This window comes from Schistocerca piceifrons, chromosome 4 (assembly GCF_021461385.2).
Source record: "Schistocerca piceifrons isolate TAMUIC-IGC-003096 chromosome 4, iqSchPice1.1, whole genome shotgun sequence".
NCBI lineage: Eukaryota > Metazoa > Arthropoda > Insecta > Orthoptera > Acrididae > Schistocerca > Schistocerca piceifrons.
The window spans coordinates 48,823,342-48,849,143 of record NC_060141.1 but is presented as its reverse complement, the minus strand read 5'-3'; the positions used below and the strand labels follow the sequence as shown (position 1 = coordinate 48,849,143).

Here is a 25,802-nt window from a genome sequence, read left to right as displayed (position 1 = left end):
ACAACAATAATATATTATTCACGTTTGGGCCGTATTGGATCGCTTGATGTACAAAAATGGGATTTTCGGAGTTTTTAGTTCTTCTTTGTGCTTATATTAAATCCATTTTCGGTCGTCAGAGCAAGCTTTTCTGTTCTTCGTGGATTTTTCATGCAGTCATGAACTTTCTGTTTGGTACCTCAAAAGATGTTATTGCAGCTTCCTCACGTTTTCTTCTAAAGCACCAAACCATTTTATTGTTGCAATTTTAGCTTTACTGAGATTTTCGCATCATTCCCCAACATGCCTAGTCAATCTGGTTGGTTCCATTTTTTAAATTCACCAATAAAATTTTAGCCGGCGTTTTTTCACATCCAAACAAATGTTGGCATACTTTTCAGTTTCTTCATTTGCTTTTAATCTGGACTTTCCTTCTACAGTAAAAGTATGATCGAAAACTTTTCTGATTACTTTTCGTTCTATCTTTTGGTTTTCTTCTTTGTGTGTCTTTCTTCCCACATTCAGCTTTTCAGTACCGTAAAGACACTCTGGTTTGATAACTGTATAAGACTGCCTCAGTTTCGAGTATTTAGAGATGCATTTTTTGTTAGGGATATCTTTTGTAAGTCTGAAGTCTGTATACATTCCGTGACAACGAGTTTCGTAACTGATCTTTTCCAGGCCAATCTCTTGAATGGTTTCCCCTAAGTGTTTGAAATGACAAACTCTTTCGATTTCCCTGTATTTGCGAGGGCGCTCTGAGTAGTTATGGCTACGAATTTTTCACTAGAAAACTTTTAAAGCTTTTCAAATAAAGCAAACATTATTAACATTTTACATCTGTATTCTTCATCTCTACATATTTGCAACCTTCTGTCGCTAGAGGGCTCCGGATTGCACCATGTAACTTTGCAGTGTCTAACGTAACTATGTCGGTGCGTGATAAACAGCGAGCTGTGATCGGGTTTCGAAATCGAAGAGTTCGTCCACACAAGGAGCACACTCTTCTTCAAGATGATAATGCTAGATCACAAACGAGGGATGCGACATTTGCAACAATCCGACCCCTTGGATTCATTGTCACAGATCATTCTCCAGTCAGCCCCGACTTGGCCTCACCCGATTTCAGGCTGTTTCCAAAACTTAAAGGACACCTTCGAGGACTTCACTTTGGTAGTAATAAAATGGTGCAAGCAGAGGTGAGGTTGAGGCTCCATCGTGGAAGTCAAACATTCTAGTGACGGTATCAACAAACTGGTCTCTCGTTGGGGGAACGGTGTTCCTAGCCAAGGTGACTATGTTGGGAAATAAATATGTAGAACTGAAGAATAAAGAAGCAGAATGTTAATGTTTGTTTCGTTTAAAAAGGTTTAAGAGTTTTCGCATAAAAAATTCGGAGGTATCACATAGTCTTCGAAAGGTAAGCTGCTTATCTTAATATCGCTTCTTCCTAATTTGAATAGTTCGTCAATTTTAACGCCTATTTTCTGCTTTCGGCACTTTTCGATTACTTTTTTTAAGCACAGTTGGAAAGTAATAGAGAGAGTTTATTGTCTTATCTTACTCTTGTTTTAATTTCGAAATATTCCGAAATTTCTCTCTTGAGTTTTACCTTATTCTTTGTATAATTTAGCTTTTCACCAATAATTACAGTGATTTTGAGGTCCAGAGCTTATTCCTTCGGAATCTGGGAGCGAGACTTACGGTTCACTGAGTCATAAGCCTATTTAAAGTCGACAAAACTACTAATTACTTTCTTACTAGAAATTTTTTTATGTCCAAGAACTAGTTTTAGAACAAAAATTTTTGTCTGGTCAAGATTTATTTTGTCTGAAACCTGCAAGATATTCTCCAATTTTTTTATTCTGTTTGCCGTTTGTTCGGCCCAGGAGACAATGACACATAATTTCGAATGGGAGACGAAGAAGAGAAGAACACCTATAATTATTAACAACAGTTCCATCTCTCTTTTAATGCAGTGGCTGTATCAGTGCAGTTTTCTGCTCGTCCAAAATTTTCTCAGTTCACCGAGTATTTTGCACGTCAGTGTAATTTCAGTTATTATTGGTTAGTCCATTACTTTCTGAAGATAAAAAGTATTTTTCATCAGACATGTTTCTCTTTTATTCATAAAGCTTCTCCTGTGGCTATTCTGAAAACAATATATACATAATATGTTTCCACATTTTGGAATCCATAGATAAAAAAGTATTTCTTTATGGCTACATTTCATTTACGATGTTTTTACCTCCTGTACAGGTATACATATTCTGATGGCCACTGCCTTTTCCTTCGTTGTTAGTACAGTTTGAAAGTGGAGAACACTTATTTGTACGTTCTATTTTTGTAGTGTTTGAAACTGGTTTTTCTTGTACTCCTTCGGTATTTTCATTTTACTTTTGTAGAGTTTGCAAGAGAAACAGTACTGTAATTTCACGTGTTCTGCAAACTCGTCACAATGTATATGTTTCTACAACCGTTTTATATGTAGTTTGTGAGTATCGCCAAGGTGTGAACGCACTTTTTATCCCTTTATTTTGTTGCCGTGTGTGTGCGTGTCTGACGCGAGCGCGCACTTGTGTGCTTGCGTGTGTGTGTTTTGTGTGTGTGTGTGTGTATGTGTGAGAGAGAGAGAGAGAGAGAGAGAGAGAGAGAGAGGGAGAGAGAGAGAGAGAATGTGTAAATTAGAGAAGATGTGTTGGATTTTCAGCAAAGATGTGGTGAATGGAATATGGGAGGTTCAAGAGTGGTGGTTAGCGCTTGGCAGGAGGGGTGACACAGATTGAGGTATGGCCATACGTCTATAACCATTACTAGTGAAGCCGATAACGCTTCGCAACTGCTAAATATGTATGGAAATTTGATTACATCCTAACCTCATCCCCCTCTCTTTATCCATCTCCTCCTCCTCTTTTTGTTCATCTCTTGCTCCTCCTCCTCATCCCCTTTCCATTTTTACATCACCTCCTCTCCCCTGTCAATGTCCATCTCGCACTCTCTTTGTCCATCTCTTCTTCCGCCTTCTTTCTGTCCATCTCCTGCTTCTCCTTTTCTGTGTTCATTTCCTTACCCCTCTCTGTCCATTTCCTCTTCTCCCCCCTCTCTGACGTTAAGCTTTGTTTATTGTTATTGCAAACGAAGCCTTAAAATAAATGGGTAAATCGGTTCGTAGCATTGTTATAAAGTGTATGACAGGGAGCTCTCCAGCTGCTAGATCTGTGAGGATAGTGGCTTCAATAACAGTACTCATGTAGTTTTAACCTGCGAAAGGGTAGGATTAAAATGTTTTGGACGATTCAGATTGATAGGAATATTTTAATCGCAAATCGATAAGCTGTAAATAGAGCTTTCCTGTTTTCTGTAAAATCGACGGGGAGGAAGAAAACGAAACACCACGTTGTTGTGCATATAATTTCCGTTTAAAATTATATACAGAACAGAATGACAATCTAATTAATGGGTCGGCCGCTGTGGACGAGCGGTTCTAGGTGCTTCAGCCCGCAGGTTCGAATCCTGCCTCGGGCATGGATGTGTGTGATATCCTTGGGTTAGTTAGGTTTAAGAAGTTCTACGTCTAGGGGACTGATGACCTCAGATGTTAAGTGCCATAGAGCTTAGAGGCATTTGAACCATTGGAACCATTTTTTTCTACGTAATGGCCTGTATTTTCATCTTTGGCAGGGATAACAGTGGCGATGCGTCGTGGCATGGAAGCAATGAGGCCTTGGTAGGTCGTTGGAGGGTGTCAGCACCACATCTGCGCACACAAGTCACCTAATTCCCGTAAATTACGGGGAGAGGGAGAATAGCTTTGACACCACGTTCAGTCACATCCCAAATGTGTTAGATCGTGTTCAAATCTAGCGAACTGGGGGACCAGCGCGTCAGTAGGAACTCGCCACTGTGTTCCTCGAATCACTGCATCACATTCATGGATTGTGACATGGCGCATTACCTTGCTGAAAAATGCCACTGGTGTCGGATAATATAGTTGTCATGAAGGGATGTAAGTGGTCTGAAACGAGTGTACGATACTCCTTGGCCGTCTTGGTGCCTTTCACGAGCCCCAGTGGACCCATGGATGCCCACGGGAATGTTGCCCAGAGCATAATGGAGCTGCCGCCAGCCTGTCTCTTCCCCTGGAAGACAGCGGATTCGCTCCTCCTATCGGCATGATGAAGAAGGTATCGTGATTCGTCAGACCATGCAACGCTCTGCCACGGTGTCAACGTCCGGCGCCGATGGTCACGTGCTCATTTCATTTCTACTTGTCCATGTTGTTGTGTTAGCATTGGCGCATGCATGGGTCGTCGGCTTTGGAGGCCCATCCTTAGGAGTATTCGGTGCACTGTGTGTTCAGACATACTTGAACTCTGCCCAGCATTAACGTGTAATGTTAGTTCCGTCACGGTTAGCCGTCTGTTCTGTTTTACCAATCTGTGCAGCCTACGACGTCCGACATGTGTAATGAGGGATGGCCGCTCATCCCCACAACGACTGGAATTGCTTTCATCCTGGTTTCGCCACATGTTGAAGACACTCACCAGAGCACTCCTCGAACACCCGAAAAGTTTTGCAGTTTACGAAATCCGGATCATCACTATCTGCCCTCGGTCAAACTCTGGTACATGGCACGCCTTCCCTTTTCTACGCTCGGACAGCGCGCCCTCTGATACTATACACATCAAAAAAGGTTTTGCACCACCCCGGTTCCGAGAACTCCTGAAGAAAGACGTTGACTGTGCAAATTGTATCACAGACACAGTCCCTTTGACTGTTCAGAGATGTCACTAAACCCGCCCAAAGATTTGAACAACCACGCATGAGCAGAGTCTATTAGACGAAGGGGGTCCGGCAGCCGATCAGTTCCAGTCATTCCACCAAGGAGGAGGCACACGGCTCGTGTTGTCTGCAGTTCAACCAGGCCTAGACGGTCAATACCGCGGTTCGATCGCGTCCACATTGTTACTTTGTGCAGGAAGGGCTCTCAACAAGGGAAGTGTCCAAGCGACTTGGAGTGAACCAAAGCGATGTTGTTCGGATATGGGGGAGATACAGAGAGACAGGAACTGTCGGTGATATGCCTCGCCCAGGCCGCCCAAGGGCTACTACCGCGGTGGACGACCACCACCTACGGATTATGGCTCGGAGAACCCTGACAGCAAAGCCACCTTGTTGAATAATGCGTTTCGTGCAGCCACAGGACGTTGTGCTACGACTCAGATTGTGCGCAATAGGCTGCATGATGCGTAACTTCGCTCCCGACTTCTACTACTAGGTCCGTTTTTGCAACCACGACACCATGCAGTGCGGTACATATGGGCCCAACAACATGCTGAATGGACCGCTCAGGATTGGCATCACGTTCTCTTCGCCGATGAGTGTCGCATATGCCTTCAACCAGACAATCGTCAGAGACGTGTTTGGAGGCAACCAGGTCAGCCTGAACACCTTAGACACACTGTCCAGCGAGTGCATCAGGGTAGAGGTTCCTGTTGTTTTGGATTTGCATTATGTGGGGCAGACGTACGCCGCTGGTGGTCACGGAAGGCCCCGTAACGGCTGTACAATACGTGAATGCCGTCCTCCGATCGATAGTGCAACTATATCGGCAGAATATTAGCGATGCATTCGTCTTCATGGACAACAGGTCGAGCCCTCATCGTGCACATCTTGTGAATGACTTTCTTCAGGGCAACGACATCACTCGACTAGAGTGGCCAGCATGTTCTCTAGACATGAACCCTATCGATCATGCCTGGGATAGATTGAAAAGGGCTGTTTATGGACGACGTGTCCCACCAACCACTCTGAGGGATCTACGCTGAAAGGCCGTTGAGGAGTGGGACAATCTGGACCAACAGTGTCTTGATGGGCTTGTTGGCAGTATGTCATGACGAATGCATCAATGCAAGAGCATGTGCTACTGGTATTAGAGGTACTGGTGTGTACAGCAATCTGGACGTCGGTGGATTGCCTGGACTCACCCATGATTTACGACACTTAGGATCCATTTCCCATCACCTGTCACCATTCGATGGAGAAACGAGTTTCTTTTCTATTGGCCAACAGCATTCCACAAGTGGTCTTTCGAGTTGCTTTCTGTCTTTCATTTAGTCCATGCGGAACCCATTTTCCCACATTCTGCACCTTCCCCGTAGCTTTTAACCGAAGAGAAACGGCTTTCTGCGTCACATTCAATTGTTCCGCGAGTTTCTGTTGAGTTTGAGTATCGTCTTCAGCCAATAAGGCCTGCAATTCGTTGCCTTCAACTTTTTCGGTGGTCTCCCGCCCTCGTCGTTTCTCGCGTCAAAATCACCATTTTTGAAATTTTTGATCCACTCGAAACACTGTTTTTTCCAAGGAACATGTTCGCTGAAAGCTTCGACAAGCATTCGATACGATTCTACAGCAGTTTTCTTCAAATGACAACAGTAAACCAATGTTGTCCGCAAATCGTAGGCACAAAACTCGACACGTTTACGGTTTGAAATGGATGCCGATGTATGGAACTTGGGTTACTGTGTGTTGACATTTGTCGTCAGCCATTACAGGAAGCAGATGGCGCTGCAGACGCGGTCTCACGGGCTCTACTCTGACGGCTAGCACCGTCTATAGGGAAATTCCAGTTTCATAATTCTACACCTGGTAGGTTTCGGCGGGTGAGTTTGCGAGTATTAAAATATGTGACATGAAAGAACGTATCTTTTGATAGCATTGACATAGAAGCTTTAATATTTACCCCACCAAGAAACCTTAGACCACAGCGTGTGACGTTAATTTCACCTTGATAAATCTACCCGTTCTTGGGAGAAAGGGTTTTTAACAGTAGGACAGGAGAACAGACAAACAACAAGGTGGTCCTAAAGGTTCCGTTTTTACCGATTAAGATACGGAACCCTAAAAATGGAATGATTTTATTCACCTCGCAGGATTTGACACTGACCCCAATATATAAAGCCATATTTTACAGCAAGTGGTTGACTTAACAACATTACTTTTCAGCACGTGGCAGAGTTGGATACTGATAACCGGTTGGCATTCGCAAGTCAGTATGGCAGAAACTGTCACGTGGCAGATTTTGAAACTCACCACCTCTTTTATGATAGTTAGCAACTTTTTGCGTAACCTTCATACGGTTCGGAAGACATCCACCTTCGTGAGGATCAATGTTGAAACACACTGTAGACTACCTTGATTTTGGTTTTCGTAAGTGAAAGGAAGGAAGGACGGAAGAATGAAAGATTAGGTCAGGTCATTAGAGACAGAGCACAAGCACGAATTTTTTGTTAAGGGTGGGGAAGGATATCGGCCGTGTCCTTTCAAAGGAGGCATCCCAGTATTTGGCTGGAGCGATTTAGGGAAATCAAGGAAAATCTAAATCAGGATGGCCAGACGCCTTTCTGAGCCGTCGCCCTCCCCAATGCAAACCCGTTTCTTAAATCGCTTAATGCAAATACTCTTACAGCATTGTCATCTCCTTCTGAGATGCCGATTCCCACTTAGCGATTACTTGTTATCTTCTGAAGACAATAAAAGAGTCTTCTGCGTGGTGGCAGCGTTTTCATGTGAAAACGCAATGAAGATAAGAGAAACTACCTGAACGTCTCTTTAAATTAAATCAACCAATTAAAATTAAGGAAGTAGAAACTGGAAGCTCATCTTAATACCTACGGGATACTGTACTGGCGAACGATTAAAGTTTTTTGTGAGCACCCTCCAGCAGGCACAAATGGGAATACACAGAACAATGGTAGACAGCAGGAGAAGGCAAAAATAGATACCTCGCTTCATCAGAAGCAACTCTGTAAGTTAACAGACCGTGTACTGTTTCCAGTTCACTCTGTGAAATGACGGACACCACCTGCTAATCTCTCTCTCTCTCTCTCTCTCTTTTTTCTTCAGGACACCTTATGTAACCCAGCCCAAAACCGCTAAGGACAAGAACTTTAAATTTGGAGAGAGTGTTCATCTTTGTACCGTAGGCATCGTTTAAGAAGGGATTTCTCGCAATTTAACTCCGAAAAGGGGGTGAAATTGTAGATTAAAGTTTTTTGAAAATATGTCGCTGTTAATGTAATTTTGAAGCTAAGAAAATTGGTACTTGGTTTCTCAGAGAGAAATAAAGAAATACGTGTTCCAGCATTTTTGTTAATTTAACCCATATGGGGGCGAAACAGTGGGTGAAAGTTTTTTTGAAAACAAGTCATTGTTAAAGAACCACTAAGGCATTTTTAAAGCTACATAAATGAAAACTGGTATTTGACTTCTCGGTTAGAAATGGAAAAATTCGTCTTCCATTGTTTTGGAAAAATTATAGCACTAAGGGGCTGAAATAGGGGATGAAAGGTTTCGTGGAAATATTTCTTCCAGAAAGCAATTTTGAAGTTTGCTCAAAGAAAATTTTAATTTGACTTCTCAGTTAGAAATACAAAATTAAGTCTTTCAGTGTTCTTGGAAATTCTACCTTTAAGGATAGAAACTTGAAATTTGGAGAGGGCGTTGATCTTATACTGCAGGCTACAGTAAGGGACTGTTCGAAATTCCACCCCTAAGGGAGTTAAGTAGGGGATTAATGATTCTTCGAAAATAAATGATTAGTAATGCTACATCTGTGAAAATTGGTATTTCACATGTTGGTTAGAAATAAAAGAAATTAATGTTTTTGAAAATTCAGCCGCTAAGTGGGTGAAATGGGGGATGAAAATTTCTGTGAAATATTTCATTACGAAAGCGTTTTAAAGCTAAATATATGAAAATTTGTATGTGGCTTCTCAGTTATAAATAAAAAAATTACGCTCTTTTTGGAAATTGAAAGCCTAAGGGGGTGAAATAAGGGACTAAAATCTTTATGATAATATTGCGTTTTATAGAACTTTTCAGAGCTAAACCTGTGAAAGTTTATATTTGACTTATAATGAAATATGGGTTAGGGGATGAAAGTTTCTGTGGAAATATCACCACAAGAACTCAAAAGAGAGGATCAATAAAGATTCTAACAACCAGAATTACTTTGTGATCAGAACTACTTTCGGAAAATACCATTCTTGTATGACCATAATTAGCGTGCAATTTGCCAAGAATATGAAAATTCGATTAAAGAAAAACAGAAAAAACGTGTGCAGACCATACAATCTACGCGAGCGAAGCGGCAGGCGCTGTGCTAGCTACTTGTAAGCTGCGTAACGTACTGATTTGACATTCAGTTATGCATTTGGCGTACGGATAGTTGCTATCGGAGTGTGGAACGAGCCCAGGGACCGTTTTACGGGAAATAAAATTTCCGCCCCCGGGTGGGCTCGAACCACCAACCTTTCGGTTAACAGCCGAACGCGCTAGCCGATTGCGCCACGGAGGCTGACGACTGAGTTCTCTCTAATTCGCAGTATTTCTAACAGGGCGATAACTAGCACTGTCGTTTTTCAAATGATATAATAAAATTGTTACAAGTCAGTTTTTAGGTGTGTGTAGCAGCAACCAGTTCCCAGTTAGAAACTAGGAATTAAGAATTATCATTTAATAGGCGTTGAACGTTTATTTTTTTGTATTATAACTACTAGGGCCGATGTGAGACTGCTGTACGAAGGACTTCGAGAGCTTCATGTGAAAGGTAATAGTTAACAATAACAATTTAAAACTTACTAAGTAGTGGGACATACGTAAGTAATATGTGAACGGCTAGTACGCAAGTAGCAGTTTATGGATTCCGTAGATTAATTTAGGAAAAACCATGTTACCATGTCCAAAGAGGTAGTTTTAAACCCAAGCATGGCGTACGGTATGTTAAGTGGCAGATGGCTTATTTCTAGAGGGGTTGTGGTGAGCGGAGGAAGTTGGCCCCACGGGGTGTGCGCGTGTGGGGAGGTTTGGGGTGAGATGGTGTGGGGTGTGACGAGAGACAAACGGACCACGCCCGCCTCTGGCAGCGTAGGTACGTAAATCTGTAGTTCACGCTGCCGCAAAAGCGGGAGGCACGCAGGGAAGTAGCGTTAGGTGAAATGTTGTTCGTAATTAAACGTGAAATCAATTATTGACACGTTTTCTAAAGGTGTTAACTGCAACAATTCCGTACACTCATCACCAAGAAAGGAAACCGTATGAAACTAGTAAAGCCGCGATTCTCTAAAGAATCGAACTGCCATCTATAAAATAACTTCAAACGTCTGATTACATCTGAAGTAATGTGTTAAACATTTGAATTTAAGCACGTGAACGAGGAAAAAGTTTAGGAACATTCATTGGAAGTCGCAAAGTGCTCTTACTATGAAAGTCCGGAAAACACAGACTCGATAATTTGCGCTCTGTTTCAAGCAAACGTTTTCCACGCGTCTCCATGTTTACGTCATATCTCCTGAATTATGTATCGTACAATGATATAATTTTGTAGGTACGTTCAGTGATGTATGCAGATATTGTCTGCTAAGTTTATTGAGAATAGGGTTATTAGTAAAGAAGTAGAAAGGTAAAACTCATGCCGGATGCAACAGTTAGACTGCATGTAGAGTAGTGCGAAAATGTATTTACTGCTAAGCTTCTTCACTTTCATAATTTGTGGAAAGTAACAGGGAGTGAAAGTTTCGAAAGGATTGAAATTAGTGCAAAGTTTATTGTAAGTCGCAGAGTGCTCTCAATCTCAAAACTGGATGGACACAGCCCGTGTATTTGCGGGCCGTGGGTTACCTATCTCAACAGAAACAGCTCTCTTATTAAACTTGGAACGTAACATTATACGTCTTAATGATCAGATGATGACGCCCGTGGTCTTGCGGTAGCGTTCTCGCTTCCCGCGCACGGTGTCCCGGATTCGATTCTCGGCGGGATCAGGGACTTTCGCTGCCTTGAGATGACGGCGTGTTGTGTGTCATTCATCATCTTTTCGTCCTCATTCACTCGCAAGTCGCCGTAGTGGCGTTAAAGAAATTGTGGAGCGGTGGCGGAACTGCCCCGCTAGGGTTCTCCCGGCCACCAATGCCATACGCTCATTATTATTATGACACCGTTTTAAATTCGGTAAATAATTAAGCGAAAATCAAATTTTTCTTATTCCATGAAGCCGTTGGAAAGGTAGCCTGCAACTATCTAGCGGTTTAATAATTTGGAGTGAAGTATAGGATCTTTCATTAAGATTGATACTTTTTAAATTGTTATTTCCAGTTTCTGATATATTTTTTATGTGGTCAGATCTGAGCGGGATTTCACTCTACATTGTTGGGAACCAAAAAATTTAGTTTGTATATGTCTTCTGTAACAAATCTTGATCATGCGTAACTATCAAGTCGGTGACCATTAATTACAGACAAGTCAAGAACAACTTTGTCCACAGCTTATTTTCTTTGTCGGTCGTGATAATAGTAAGTAGTCTCCATTAAAAATCCTGTCGCTAAAGAATAGGTGCACGGTAATATAACTAATATTTCACCGAGACAGATACACTGCAGTGTGAGGTAACTGAGGTAGTCATTGGTGACTATCGTGTTATAAATGATCTTTCATTTAGCTGGCGGTGCACGTGCCTGGATTCTCGACGTCAGTACACGCATCTGGTCTCACAGACCCTTTCAGTTTTCATCGTTTCTAATTTGCATCATTATATATATTATAGGAGGACGTGGTAGGTAATGAAGCAGTATCATTATCATTCACTTTAATTTAGCTATTTAAAAGACGAATTTTGTATTTTGGTCAAAAGCATTTACGTAGAAATGAGCTGCTATCAAAGTAATACACATATTTTGTGGGATATTTTGTCGATACAATCCTTGTCACACAGTAGCAGAATGTTCAGTACAAATATATGTATTGCAGTTTTTATAAACCTATCTCTCTTTGCTTTTGTAGTCCACACACTGTTCTCGTGAGCTCGCAGTTGATTTCACTTCAGATCTTTTCGCAGCCCAATACTCTTCAATTCTCTCAGTTAGCTTTTTTGACCAAGTTTTGGACGCTGCCCTATACTGAAGCTCAAAAGAAGGCTGCCTCAAGAATTCTCTTCTCCTCAGTTCTTTTTTCTTATTTATGTTGAGATTATAGTGACATCTCATTTTCTCCTCTTCTGTCTCGTAAGAATATACCATGACGTATTACAGTACTTACAGGATATTAAAATAAAGTATCAAGCAAGAAAACACGTGTTGTAACAATAAACAAATCTAATACTGCATACATGCGCGCGCGGGAATAACCCCAGTGGAGCCAACAATAAACTGACACCAGTGCACAAGGCTGGTGCGTGATACCTTAGAACTAGTTGTTGTTGAAACACCAGGTACACCATACCAAATGACTCCTATTATGGTACAGAGGACACAGCTTCTTGGAAGTAATTGTTTGACATTGCACTAATGTGAAAATGTTCTTCGTGGTCTCACAGACATCTGCGTGTACTTTCGGGGTTAAGAGTGAAACGTTTTATCATCATCATCATCATCATCATCATTTAAGACTGATTATGCCTTTCAGCGTTCAGTCTGGAGCATAGCCCCCCTTATACAGTTCCTCCACGATCCCCTATTCAGTGCTAACATTGGTGCCTCTTCTGATGTTAAACCGATTACTTCAAAATCATTCTTAACCGAATTCAGGTACCTTCTCCTTGGTCTGCCTCGACTCCTCCTACCCTCTACTGCTGAACCCATGAGTCTCTTGGGTAAACTTGCTTCTCCCATGCGTGTAACATGACCCCATCATCTAAGCCCTGACTGCTGCATCTATAGAGTTCATTCCCAGTTTTTCTTTGATTTCCTCATTGTGGACACCCTCCTGCCATTGTTCCCATCTACTAGTACCTGCAATCATCCTAGCTACTTTCATATCCGTAACCTCAGCCTTATTGATAAGGTAACCTGAATCCACCCGGCTTTCGCTCCCATACAACAAAGTTGGTCGAAAGATTGAACGGTGCACAGATAACTTAGTCTTGGTACTGACTTCCTTCTTGCAGAAGAGAGTAGATCGTAGCTGAGCGCTCACTGCATTAGCTTTGCTACACCTCGCTTCCAGTTCTTTCACTATGTTGCCATCCTGTGAGAATATGCATCCTAAGTACTTGAAACCGTCCACCTGCTCTAACTTTGTTCCTCCTATTTGGCACTCAATCCGTTTATATTTCTTTCCCACTGACATTACTTTCGTTTTGGAGATGCTAATCTTCATACCATAGTCCTTACATTTCTAATCTAGCTCTGAAATATTACTTTGCAAACTTTCAATCGAATCTGCCATCACAACTAAGTCATCCGCATATGCAAGACTGCTTATTTTGTGTTCACATATCTTAATTTCACCCTGCCAGTCTATTGTTTTCAACATATGATCCATAAATAATATGAACAACAGTGGAGACAGGTTGCAGCCTTGTCTTACCCCTGAAACTACTCTGAACCATGAACTCAATTTACCGTCAACTCTAACTGCTGCCTGACTATCCATGTAAAGACCTTTAATTGCTTGCAAAAGTTTGCCTCCTATTCCATAATCTTGTAGAACAGACAATAACTTCCTCCTAGGAACCCGGTCATATGCCTTTTCTAGATCTATAAAGCATAGATACAATTCCCTGTTCCACTCATAACACTTCTCCATTATTTGCCGTAAGCTAAAGATCTGGTCCTGACAACCTCTAAGAGGCCTAAACCCACACTGATTTTCATCCAATTGGTCCTCAACTAATACTCGCACTTTCCTTTCAACAATACCTGAGAAGATTTTACCCACAACGCTGATTAAAGAGATACCTCTGTAGTTGTTACAATCTTTTGTGTTACCATGTTTAAAGATTGGTGTGATTACTGCTTTTACGTTTTAAAATAAAAAAAAAAAAAGATACTTAACGCATCAAAGTAAGTTGTGCTTAATTTTGAAACTTAGGCTTTGCAGTTATGTTCTGAACAAAATATCGTTCAAATCTCGACTACGGCTTTGGACGCACTCACGTGCACGATGGCTCCAATAGTTAATCACTCCCTCAACGTTAGTGATTTCAGATCTTGAGTCAATCAATTTTGTATGGATGCTGGCCCAAATCATTTGCGCAAGATTCGCCAAGTTGATGTCTCAGATAGCCGCAACTGTTTACACCGTTTTAAAACACGCATTCGGCTCTACCTCAATACTGACCGCTACAGCTGCAACGTTGTCCTCACTTTACGTTGTCTTCTTGGTGGCTTCTGGTCGTGTGGAGTGGAATCCTGCTCAGATCCGACCATACAAAAAATATATTAGAAACTGGAAATAACAATTTAAAAAGTATCAATCTAATGAAAGATCCTACACTTCACTCCAAATTATTAAACCGCTAGATGGTTGAAGGTTACCTTTCTAACGGCTTCAGCCGGCCGGTGTGACCGAGCGGTTCTAGGGACTTCAGTCTGGAACCGCGCGACCACTACGGTCGCAGGTTCGAATCCTGCCTCTGGTATGGATGTGTGTGATGTCCTTAGGTTAGTTAGGTTTAATTCGTTCTAAGTTCTAGGGGACTGATGACCTCAGATCTTAAATCCCATAGTGTTCATAGCCATTTCAACCATTTTTTTCTAACGGCTTCCAGGAACAAGAGAAATTTGATTTTTGCTTAATTAGTTACCGAATTTAAAATGCTCTCATGATGTTATCATTAAGACATATTATGTTACGTTCAAATTTCAGTAAGAGAACTGTTTCTCTTGAGCTAGGTAACCGACGGCGCCAAACTTCACAACTAATTTCAATCCTTTACGATATTTTTCCTAACTGTGCTTCCCATACCCATCGCTCTGCAATCCACATTGACAAATTGTCACTCTGCGGAAGCCACTATTTAATTGATGTTAATTATTTCATCGACACCAGTTTCTACTCTTACTGCAGTATTCTACAGGTCGTTCAGTCAGGTCCATTCTAGTCGGTACGAGTCACACTAGAGGTCTACAACTCGCTCCTTCTGTTTAATTGCGTTATATGTAATTATTCATGAATAACCATTAGACTTCTGGACACAATTATTCCTCTCAGTACCGTCTTTTAACTTTTACTGCAACTGATCCCCCCATCTTTACGGTGTGGCGAACAATTCTGGCACAATGACGGTGCTACTCGACAATGCTCCCGTCGCCAAAAAAAAAAAAAGAAAAAAAAAAAAAAAAGACGCTTACCTTAACCGAAGTTTCAAGAATGTCAGGCTCGCTAGATGGTGCAGGCCAACCAAAATGTTAATCATTTGATTTCGTAGCTGTAGCAGCTGTGTTTACAGACAAAAATCATTGAATTTTAGGTCCTCCCACTTTGCAGACAACTGTTTTTTTTGTGTGTGTAAAAACCCAAACATGTTTCGGAAACTTTGTCGCATCCTGACTGGATACTTTAATTCATTTCTGTATAATGTAAACATATTTTAATTAATAATTTTTCTAACGAAATTAGGCCTGAAATGGTTTTCCTTTGTAACTGTTATTATCTCAACTTTTTCTGCATTGGTAGGGTTCTGTAGAACTCATTACATTACTATTAATGGTAACATGTCATCTACAACTAAATGATGTTACTGTGAGTTGGTTGACTAGCTGACACATCATTTTCTCTAAAAAGTAATTGTTCTGCGTGAAAATATTTTCGTGACTGAATTCTGTGAGTACTTACAGTTACTTCCGGAATATCGTTTTAATTTACACTCTCATCTGTGGTGAAAATGTACACACAACACAGTACATGTATTTGTGGAACTCGACTCGCACGTTACACTTTTTCACTTCGCAAAACACAGTGGGCACTTGTCCTACATGCAGAATCCAAGATGGCAGACCTAGTCCACTTGGTCATGGCTAAAATCCAAGATGAAGGAAGCATAGAATCCAGGATACTGGAACTAGATCACGTGTCCTACTGGGGTTCTCCAGTCCTCTCTTGCAGACCACGGACACCAAGTCCAAAGATTAGAACCCAAGAACTCACTAGTGCTAAATTTAAAATGGCGGGAAATTCAGAAACCTCACTGGGCTTCCTTAAGCCCGGTTGCCCTGTTTAAAGTGGAGTAAAATTCAAAAATTACCGTACCGGTACAGTCTATACATATGACATCACAGTGGAGCTAGGCTACTTGCCCTAAATTTGGAACAACCTGCACATATGTTTCGAACTGTACTGGTGCACTGAGCCAGTAAGCACAGGCTTGCACCATCGCTGCGTAGTCCCAGTGCCTCCACTCACATTGAGGCATGTCTGAACAGGTCTGACCTCGCTGATACGAGGTCATGTCACTTTTGCTATGCTTAGAGCCAAAATGTGCAAAATTTAAATTGGTGGTGATTCCCAGTTAAGAAATGGTGTCACATTAAACATTTACAGCACATGTAGGACAATATAACATATAACCATTTAATAACTTCAACAAACGTGTCAGCATATAATTTATTTAAAGAACTGTGACCATGAGGAGTCTGTGCGCCCAGCTGTGCGCTGACCACACATTGCTCAGTTCGCTGCTGCTGAGTGCCAAGCTGTGCCAATAGCCATGACTCACTCCACCACTAGCCGACCAGCCAACAGTTCCCACGCCACACTTTAGAGGATCATCAGCCCAAGGCAGTGTATATCCTGACACCCTAGCACCAAGGCACTATGTTGACGAGTGACAGCATATTGTGTGTCACACCCTCGTGACTTCACTGATCCCACACCTGCTTTATGTACCCAGCTGACAGATGGTGAATTCTGTGACATCCTACAGGTACAGCAGTGTGTTCAGAAATCAAAGACGACCACTCGTTAAAAAAATGGCATAGCCATTGTTTTTAACAACTGATCTACTATGTTTCTAATGTAAACAGCTACACCCAGGTGCATTTGTAGTAGGCTAGGGATGGCTGGTATACAGACTTCAGAATGTCGAGTGCCAGCAGGATGTCAACTTATATGAGAGCTGTAGACAGCCTCTATAAATTATTTGTCACTCGCATTCTGATCATGCAGGTGTATGGCAACTCGTAGCTGCAGCTTGACAGCTTTCACAACCCATCCACTCACTCACAGCTCACAGTCACGGCATTATGAAGGATTCAAATCCTAAACACATATCATAACTCAAAATATAGACACCGCATCGATTTAATGCAATCCAGGTGACATTGTTCACCAATGCATACAGTAATTTTCGAGCAAGCTCATTCCTAGAGTGAGTATGAGTCAACTGAGTCAAGAATATTTTTGTTGAATATCGATATAGTCATAACTTCCCGCAGATATAGCCCCTTGTATTTCATTGGTGACAATACGCTACTCTCTAGTCCAAAACCTATCATTATAAACTAACAGGTCAGAACTGAAATTACTCTATGAGTACAAATCAGTATAGTGTCATGTCAGCTATGTATTTTTTGTGAACTCTCCAGTGAAGACATAAAGAATGATAGACTCCCTATAACACTGAAAATCTACAATGAACAAGCAAACAGCAATGTGTTTAAATTAAGTGTTGTAGGACCATCATTCAAACATCTAGATTTTTTTACGCTCATGGAGAAGAAGGATGGTATAATGTCGAAACAAGACTACACAGCAGCTTATAAGATAAAATTCACCTTAACATACCCAACAAGTCTAATTGTTCATATGTTAAAATTAGCAGCAATGTATCACAAAAGTCAACAATAAAGGTCGTCGAGAAATGTGACATTTATATACATTAGCAAAGGTTCACATGATGCTATGAGCTTTGATATATCAAAGACTATCAATTAAATTACACGTACAATGAAAATCCCACTAACAATTTCCGGCTGCGGTGACCGTGCGGTTCTAGGCGCTTCAGTCCGGAACCGCGCGACTGCTACGGTCGACGGTTCGAATCCTGCCTTGGGCATGGATGTGTGTGATGTCCTTAGGTTAGTTATGTTTAAGTAGTTCTAAGTTCTAGGCGACTGATGACGTCAGAAGTTAAGTCCCATAGTGCTCACAACCAGCCCACTAACAACTCTCACATATGGCGTAATAACAATCAATGACAACTTAAAAGACAGCTGAAAAAAATTTATGTTCTGCACAGGCGTGAAATGCCGTGAAAATGTCTTGTAGCTGTAAATGTCACTACTCTAGCTGATGGTGTGCACTCGACCAGAAAACCAGACAGATGTGTCTTGGAAAAAGGTAAACTCGATTACAGGTCAAACGCTGAACACCATGTAGAGACTGGTAAGGAGAAACCACAAATGAGACCAGCATGCATGTCCAAAAGAATTATCATACGAAACCAAGAGCATGGTGTGATGTGAAAGCTGGGTCCATGTTAGTCGATCTCAATGTAAGAACGGACTGTCCTGGCCTATTACCATTGGCAATTAAACATCCCGCTGAGCGGGTCGAACCATATGATGTTCCATACATGCGTCCTGTGATAGCTTTCCACACTACTCTGCCACAACATCGATACCAACTCATCTGGGTCCTTATGTATTTCCACTCGTTGGGATACTAAACGATGCAAATATAAGATCAATATTGTGAGTGAATATAGAAAATAATTACAAGTACCATATAAATATTTAATATTATTTGCAATTTATTTATAACAGTACATCATTATCATCATCTGATACAAGGTGTAGCAGCTGTGAGCTTAACAATGACATTCCTATGGCTAGCGTTCCATGTCATGCTGACATGTTCTGTTTGTTCAAGTCTGAAATCGTCTACCAGCAAAACCAGTCATCTTCCTCGTCATGATCATTAGAATATGTACTGCATGGGGGCTTTATTAATTATTTATTGAAAATGTTTTTTTTTTGTTAGTAGCTGTATGTCCGATTACGCTGTGTCTCGTAAACGGTTGGCCCTGACTAGAATTATTACGCAATCTGACTGCAAAGAACAATGTAAGAAAATTTTCGTAAACACAGTTAATTAATTAAGTCCCCAGCAACTATAAAATCTACGAAACTAATAAGCACAAAAGTAACTGTTCTGTATGTGGGAGTGTGACTCAACGTCCACATCTGGCACGATTCTTCTCCAACAAGACAAGAATTTTTAAATACCAACTATACTGACGTGACAAAAGAAATTTAGAAAAACTATAATTACGCAAGAAAACCAGAATTCACTCTAATACAAGAACACAAGCCAGATGCTTTGTTGACTGAACCTGTAGTGAGCATTATTTCAGATACACAAATAATAAAAGAACATTGTGGTTTTTACCTTCATATGTATTGACGAAATGCACTCTGATCATTACAATAACATCTGCTATCTCTCCCATCCAAATAACTGCATAAAACATGGAACAAACACTCTTTACTACCACATCTCACTCCGACTTCACGACAAGCAGTGCCCACTAGCACATCTCGGTACGACTCTTAACACGCACTGTCCTCTACGAGCTCTCTACTAGCACTGACTACGACGAGCTCTAAACAAGCACTGACTCTACGATCTCATAACAAGCACTGACCTCCACGAGCTCTCTACAATCACCGACTACTACGAACTTTCAACAAGCACTCTGGAGGCGGCTTAATAGTACTCTTTGGCGCAATCTCTGGCGCAGTGGCACAGTGTAGCCACCTTTCATATGCCCCTCCTCCACAGGCCAGAATTTGATGGTATTTTTGCCAGCATTGGTGGTGAAAATACCACCAAATTCGTCCACAAAAATACAGACAAAAATAAAAGATAATATTAATACCTAAATATCACATAATTAGTTAAAAATTTTGGCTTTGCACTGACCTTTCACTAACCTAATATATGAAATACAGTAAGCAATACAACTTCTTTTCATACATGTGACTTTACATAATAGTTTACACAATACAAAAAATCAGTTTATACAAATGTTCACATAAAATGCTTTCAATGATTAGTTTATACAAAAAAAAAACACTAACAGGTGACATCTTTTCAGTAGAAGCAGTTCATCAGTTGCACCCAGTAAAGTTTAGCAGGTACACCCAGCAACAAGTCACATTAGTTCAGTAGAACCAGTCCATCAGAGGTACCCAGCAATGTTGAGTAGGTGCAGACAGCAACAAGTGACTTCATTTCAGTAGAAACAGTTCATCGGTTGCACCCAGTCAAGTTTAGCAGGTACACCCAGCAACAAGTCACATTAGTTCAGTAGAAGCAGTTCATCAGTGGCACCCAGTAAAGTTTAGCAGGTGCAGACAGCAACAAGTGACTTCATTTCAGTAGAAACAGTTCATCAGTTGCACCCAGCAATGTTGAGCAGGTGCAGACAGCAACAAGTGACTTCATTTCAGTAGAAACAGTTCATCAGTTGCACCCAGCAATGTTGAGCAGGTGCAGACACCAACAAGTGACATCATTTCAGTAGCAGCAGTCCATCAGTTGCACCCAGTAATGTTGAGAGCAGGTGCAAACACCAACAAGTGACATCATTTCAGTAGAAGCAGTTCCATCTGTGGCATCAGCAATGTTGATCAGGTGCACACAGCAACAGGGGACATCTTTTCAGTAGAAGCAGTCCATCAGTGGCACCCAGCAATATTGAGTAGGTGCAGACAGCAAAAAGTCACATCTCTCAGCAGAAGCAGTTCCATAAAACTCACTAGCACTGATCACACTGTTCATCAGAGTTTATGAGCAGAAATTAAACATGTCCTAGTGGCACCAATCATGTAGAAAAGGTACAAGTAACAGTCCACTGATCACACAGTTCATCAGCAGAAATTAAACATGACTAAATGTCACACATCATGTTGAAAAGTGCAGGTAACAGTTCAGAATATTTATCTTCACTAATCAGACAGTTCAGGCATGAACAATAGTTTGAATGCACATACAAATGCTTTTACAGTAACATACAAATCATAACAAACACACAAATGATATCAGATAATTTTCATATTAACTATTACAAATACTCAAATATCAGAAAACCTATAATATTTATAAGTGTCAGTGCAAGCCACTACCAAACAAATAAAATAATATTTAGGAGATAGGTGGGTAGGATTAGTAAAGGAAAACACACAGAACACACTCACTCATCTCTCATCCACATTAGTGCTACTGTGTAATTGAATAGTGTTAACTGTGTAAATGCAATTCTGTCAAAATTTAATGTTCATCATGTGTATCAAGTAGTACTGGCAGCAATGTATAACAGTCAATAATAGTTAGTCAACGTCATAGTCATCATGTCAAGACCAATGTTTGCCAAGCCAGATCAAAATGTACTGTTGTTGAACAACTGTCAGTGAGCCAAGATATGCAATTACTTCCTCTCTTCAAAAAAAAAAGTATATACTGCTTAGTGATTTAACAAAGTGTGTGTATAGACTATCTTCCTTCTATTTTAGTGTTCTAGTCTGCTATCTTCATCCTCCTTGTTCCATAAGACCAACAAAAACAAAATATGCTCCTCACTTACTTTACCTCTTATACACCAAAACTCCAATAATCATCAGCTTCACACAATCTCAATAATTCCTCAATAATACCTCTTCAATACGTCTTATCATCAATATCATTTACCTTACCTCTTGTCCACAAAAACTCCAATAATCATCTACTTCATATAATCTCTATACCTCAATAATACGTCAATACATATAAACCTCAGCACCAATATCATTTCACTTCCATAACAACTCTTTCCTCTAGTCAATCTCCTCGAACAAGTACAGATAAAATCCTAATGCAACTTCAATTCAGCATCCCATACAATCCGAAGACACAGTGTCCACACACAACCTCTGTGTAATCCATCTGACCCAAATTTTCTACTCATTATAAATTATAAGATACATTTTGGTTCCTTGTCCATCATTAAATAAAAGAAATGCATACCTGACCTCTAACAGACTTAGTTCGAATAACTCTCAGTAATTAAGTACGATTACGGAGTGTGAATGATCATAATATTTCACAGTGTGTACACCACTTCAAGAATCATAGCAGAAGCAAACATGTGGAGTATTTTTTGTGTCAAGTGTCACTTCCTATTTCAATTGCTCACGAAAAATGCAGTGTAATAACTGTTAATGGTCTAAACCTAGTATTGGTATGTCATGTCGACAGCCTCCTTCTTATTAGCATAAATTTATACAGCTTTCATAAAACCTCCAGCTCATGTGACTTCTATGACTTTCTTGTACTAATGTCGTTCGTCGAATTATAGCAGTTCATTTTCTTATCTTAAAAATATAAGGCACTGAGCGTAAGCAAAACAAGCAATAGCGAGTAAATATACCAGTAGAGAACAGAATGTCAACAAGTGGATGCAGCACAATTCTTACAACGAGGCTCTGCCAAGCGAACAATCTATAATTAATACCATAGTGTGACCTAAACTCTATGTTTGTACACCTTATATCAGCATTTCTATATACCAAATTAAAGAGCAGTTATGGCAACAAAACAGAAATGTGTAAATATGTAATCCATACAAAAAGCAGCAAACATATATCTTACGTAATAAACAAGTCATTAGCATCATATCAGCCTAAGCAAATAAATGTTCATATGTCATCTTAGCAAGTAAACATGGAGGCGCAAGCAGATAAATCACGAAGTATAAGTTACATACATAATCACAGTCAGCACAATTAATCAGGTTACAATTATAATTTAAATAAATAAGCACAGCAGGCACATAATTAAAAAAAAAATATGACATCAGTGAAAAAGCAGTGCAGCCTAGCGATGCATAATATATACAAGTCACAACCCAGTTCATTAATAATCATTGTCAAAATCAGTTAACGTACGCAAGCACGTCGCTTCACACGTAAATTCATAGAACATGAAATTTAGCACAAAGTATGAATCACGTAATCGCGAGCAGCAAATTACGTCTAAAGTACGTACCTAAGTGGAAATATGTTACCTGAAAAATGAACTCAATTAACAGTTACCTTTTTTAGTTTATTAGTTTCTTCTTCGAAATTACATTCTTCCTGAAAATTTCTCGATAGCAGGTCGTCTTAACGTCGGACACGCACAGAATTTACCTGAAGGTCTTAAATACTTTATACACCGTATCCTGCAAAATACTGAATGTTAATAACACAATTCAACAAGTCCTTATAGCTTTATACTGAATTTAATCGGAGAAATTAGACTGTGTGTTTGTTTACGGCTGTCAGTGCATTCGCACTGAGCGCTCGATCAGCTGTGGGCGCGTGACGTAGGAAGCTATTGTTCGCGGTCAACGACTGCCTTATGCGGCGCGCAGACTTGACTGTTGCTTTGAGTATGTGCCGCCGCCAAAACACAGCGCGGTATCCTTGTACTCTCCGCATGTTTACATCTAGCTGTTAGTTCTCCAAAGTATGTTATTCCACAAAAATTTTAACGTTTGATATATGATGTATTCCTTTAGAGCGTCGTGATTTAAGAGTTTCTACTTCAACAGTGTTATCATGTATAATTTTGCGAATTCTATATGGACCGTTATAAAGCAGAAAAAATTTGCGACACAAGCCTTTTCCTTTGTGAGACAAACGGTGGGACTTAATTAATACCTTTTGACCAACTGAAAAAGTTTTTAAACGACCAGGACGTTTCGCTGATTTCTCTCTTCTAGCAGCCGCAGATGCAATATTTTGTAGAGCCAGGTTGACAACTTCAGAATGTCGCAGTTTCCGTGAAGGCGGAAAAGGAACGATTTCAGAAATGCGATTTGTTGGTACTTTATTTTTTAATATCAATAGAGGCGGTAAAGAAGTTGAGTCATTAGGGAGTTCATTCAGAATATTTTGAAAAATGTGAAGATACTGATCCCAAGTTCTGTGATTCTGTTGACAATAAAGACGACACAATTTATTGATTTCCTTCATCCATCTCTCTGAAGCGTTGGATTGAGGGTGAAAAAGTGAAATGAAGATTGGTTTAATTTTACGACGGTGTAGTGTACGAAGCCAAATTTTAGAACGAAACTGTGATCCATTATCTGATATAACCTTGTCAACATGACCAACTTCTTTAAGAAAATGTTTGATGAAAGCGTTAGATACTGAACGAGCTGTTGCTTTGCGTAAAGGTGTAAAACACACATATTTTGATGTCAGTTCCACTGCTACGAAAATGTACGCAAAACCATTAGTAGAACGAACCACTGGACCAAACAAATCGACTGCAGCCATCTCCTTTAATTTCGCTGGAATGATGGGAAACAACGGTGCTCTGTGAGAAATCGTTGGAGGCTTAGCCATTTGACATAATTTGCATTTGGCAAGAACAGATCGAATACGTTTTTCCATATTACTGAAGTAACAATTTTCTCGTAATTTGTGAAAGCATTTTCTGGGACCAAAGTGTGCATAACTGAAATGCGTATACCAAATCAATTTATTGACCCACTCATCAGGAATACAAACTACCCAAACACAGTTGTCGAGCGATTTTCGTTTAAAAAGAACTTTCCAGATAGATCGCAAAAACGAGGTGTGGCCAAATCGTCCAAACTAACAAAGCGTCTAGGAAAATTACAGACACCAAGGAAACTACGAACATCACGTTTTGTGGTAGGAACAGCATAATTACGAATAGCGTCTAGTTTCTCTGGATCAGGAAGAATACCTTCTGTAGAAATAATGTGACCGAGAAATTTCACCTGAGAACGACCAAATTCAGATTTTTCTAAGTTCACTGTAATGCCAACTCTTGCAAAGATACGTAATAATGAATCCAAAATTTTGTTGTGCTCACTCCAAGAATGTTTAGCAACAAGAATATCGTCAACATATGAAGTAATATTGTCACGAAGATAAACAGGTAAAATTTCATTTAAGCTACGAATGAATGCTGCAGAAAATATAGTAAGTCCAAACGGTAATTTCCGAAATCTCATTTAGGTAAATAGTCAAATCTGGTTATTGTTTACTTACTCTCTAGATAGATTGATAGTCGAAGAGCTGGTTTGACAGATGCAAAGAATAGTAAAAGAGTAGGTAGCGGTCCAGAAAACTAAAAGAGAAATAGCACCACTACAGCTCGGGGCCCTATGCTCGCTACGGCACATATTCACTTAGAGTAGTGAATCCCCTGAGGACATTAATAGGTTAGAACAGTAATTTTCGAAATCTCATTTAGGTAATTAGTCAAATCCGGTTATTGTTTACTTACTCACTAGATAGATTGATAGTCGAAGAGTTCGTTTGACAGATGCAAAGAATAGTAAAAGAGTAGGTAGCGGTACAGAAAACTAAAAGAGAAATAGCACCACTACAGCTCGGGGCCCTATGCTCGCTACGGCACATATTCACTTAGAGTAGTGAATCCCCTGAGGACATTAATAGCTGCACATAATTTCCAGTTCGTGACTTTGTGGCACATCTGGCGGAAGTGCGTACGTAAATTGATCTAACCATGAACAGGGATGTATGTCATTCTTAGAATTGCGGAAGATCTTAAATTTCCGGACAGTCAAAAAGTGTTTATAGTCAAAGTTTTCGCCTCGTGGCGACAAAGACCTACCGCGTCTGTCCCAGTCCGAATGTCGATTATTGTAAAGTTCGCGCGCCTGGCGCTCTCTTGTTGCATCCCGTAAATGAAACAAATTATTTTCTTCAAACCCCTCTGCTACCTGTGATTCTAAATTCCTTCTACTGTCCTTTCCTACTATTTCGCCTTCAATTTGTTTGACTTGCTTCCGTAATGCCTCAAATTCCTTTTTCACGCATTCATTAAATTTTCCCTGATTTTCAACATGCTTATTTATGTTCTGGTATTCTTCGGTTTCTGCAAATGGCAATGGGGCTGTATCATCTGAATCTCTGTCCCCATGTAAACTAAGATTTGTCAATTTATCTGAAATTTCCTCAACTCTTTCCGATAAGTCACCTATTTTTTCTTTCTGTTTGTTTACGTCTTCCGTAAGTGTCGCGACT

At 40.4% G+C, this 25,802-nt stretch overlaps 1 non-coding gene across 1 annotated transcript; it reads right to left on the bottom strand.

The window, feature by feature from the left end:
• Positions 1–9,263: 9,263 nt before the first annotated feature.
• Trnan-guu lies at positions 9,264–9,337 on the bottom strand. Its single transcript has one exon. It is a non-coding gene; the product is annotated as a tRNA-Asn (tRNA).
• Positions 9,338–25,802: the final 16,465 nt, after the last annotated feature.